Consider the following 2,472-nt stretch of genomic DNA (forward strand, 5'->3'; position numbering starts at 1 on the left):
AACTGTGTTCGACTAGTATCGGTTTGTCTGGAATTTCCATTCAAAGCGGATTTTGACAGTTGGCTTTTAGACCGTAATCATATGGTTGTCGAGAACTATTGATTTACCTTTCAATTTCACGTGTAAATCCTTTAAAGAGCATTTCGTGTGGTGTTTCGAATTATACTCAAACTCAGGCATGGCAAAAGCACCGAACGGTGCTGCATGGTGGGCACTTCTACCAATAAACACGCCACCAAGAGCATTGAAGTTGGCACGCCGTACCGGTGCTCAACAGCAGACACCGGTCGGCGATACCAATAGAGTTTTCGATTGAAGGAACTGGTGGAGTTTTCTGCACTGAAATTGCACTTTTCTTGCAGAAGTGTTGTCAAAACGCCGACACCATGTTCCATTGATTGGAACTGCAATAAAAAAGTGCAATTCCAGTGCAATTTCGGGGCAGAGATTTGGCACCGAAAAAATTGTCGGTGGAGCCAGTGCACTCACCAACACAGACCAACACCAATCACGCAAACGTCAAAGCAATGTTCAAAATGGATGAGTAAACAAACCGGTTATCGCAGGTAAATGAATATAACTTGGTTTTATTTATTTTAAATAATGTTATTTGTTATAATTACAGAAAACGACAGGGATAGTACCCTTCTGTCGGAATCGTATTTGGTGCTCATTGGTTTGCAGGCTTTAGACTTCAATTCTGTCAACTAGAGGTATGCGTTTTATTGATTAGTGGCTCCCGTTTCCCGGACGTGGATTACAACCGAAGGCTGGAATTTCCCCAAAATAGCGGTTCCGAAGTGGCGATCATCTCCAGAGCCGCCACCACCTCTACGTAAAGAAGCAGTTCAGTGTGAACCAAAAAAGGGAACCGTCGAACAAGACGAAACCGTCGCCCGTTATCACTATCAACGAGAAGGATTACCAGGTTCTGAAAAGCTCGGTTCCGGTGGCTCCAGTTTAGTTTTCGGCCAAACAAATGGGGACGGGCGTTGAATGAGCGTTGAAGGTAGGTGTTCGGGAAGGAATAATTTCAAGAAAATATCTCAAACCCATTGTTTTCAGTTGGTGAAGCTCGAAGGCGATTCCAGCATAGTAGAAGGCTGCTTAAACGGAACGAAACTGTTGGCGAAATTGCAAGGGAATGAAAATGTAGTAGCGCTGTATGACTAGTGAGTATTTATAGAATAAAAACAGTTACATGTAATCTAATCGAAACGATGAACTTTTAGTTGTCATGTTCCGGAGTCTAACCAACTAAACCTGGTAATGGAAAAGGGTGATAATTATCTGCACAAAATCCTGCAAAGCTACCGCAAGGATATCCCGCTGTACACGGTCATGCATATTTGGTACCAGATAGTGCAGTGTGTGCACTACATTCACGAGCACGGTGTCATCCATCTGAATCTCAAACCGGCTAACTTTCTGATGGCAACCTGATTGACTTTGGCATCGCCAGCAATATCTCCTTCGACTCCACCAGTATTATGAAATTTTCCCAAGCGGGCATATTCAACTATATCAGCCCGGAAGCTCTGATTGACACTTGCACGGAGAATCTGATCACTGGGGTGCATACTGTATTTACTGCTGTATAAGAGGACTCCATTTGCCCACACCAAGAACAACTACAAGGTAAATGTTATCAACAAACCCAACACGACTATTGATTTTCCGACGTTGCCCAGTTATTATCCGCCGACTTCGCTCGAAATGCTGCAGCGATGTCTCAAGTACGATCCAAAGCCGAGAGCTTTGACGGCGGATTTGCTCGACTAGCCGTTTGATATGGTGATTGGGAAATGATGCTGTAACAACTTTACATATGTGTATGTCTTATTTTATTTGGAACGAAATATATTATGTATTTACGTATTTCATTGGTTGTTTTCCACACCTCTTCCATCAGATCTTTGAGTGTGACCTCCTCCAAGTTCTCTTTTAGCTTTTCTTCCGGCATTCGCGCTACATGTTGGTATACTTGGTACAGTTCGTGGTGGCAGAAATCACTAACGAACCGATACATACACAGGAGTAAAATGTTGCGAAAGTGGCTTGGAATTCTAATGGTCGATGTTCTAGATCCTCTGCATAACCGACTCGAGTCGCAAGGAACCAATTTGCCGGGAGTGACACCACTGCTTGATGAGTAGCATTCATGGAATGCATCTAGTACATAGTGGAATACTGTTGGTTCTGAACCTTCGGAAAGAATTCATGGTTTGGTTCAGAAGCAGAACAAGAAAAGTTACTGATAATATCTAATGGAGTTTAAGCAGTGAACGTGAATAGAGTGTTTCGATTTCGTTCGACAAGGTCAAAAGGCAAACCCCTAAAATTATATTCTGGCGTACGAAGAGTAGGTGGAAGGCTGGTTGGGCAACATCTTATGCTATGGGATTATTATTTGATTATGTGAAGAATACATCCAATTTTCTATTAATTGAAAAGTGAACAGGACAAATAAAG

The 2,472-nt window shown here is 42.6% G+C and overlaps 1 long non-coding RNA gene across 1 annotated transcript; it reads left to right on the forward strand.

Moving 5' to 3' along the window:
• The first annotated feature begins 305 nt into the window (after window positions 1-305).
• Window positions 306-2,161, forward strand: LOC131682198 (uncharacterized). The gene is made up of 4 exons (XR_009304044.1): window positions 306-566; window positions 626-1,009; window positions 1,066-1,172; window positions 1,233-2,161. It is a non-coding gene; the product is annotated as an uncharacterized LOC131682198 (long non-coding RNA).
• Window positions 2,162-2,472: the final 311 nt, after the last annotated feature.

This window comes from Topomyia yanbarensis, chromosome 2 (assembly GCF_030247195.1).
Source record: "Topomyia yanbarensis strain Yona2022 chromosome 2, ASM3024719v1, whole genome shotgun sequence".
Taxonomy (NCBI): Eukaryota; Metazoa; Arthropoda; class Insecta; order Diptera; family Culicidae; genus Topomyia; species Topomyia yanbarensis.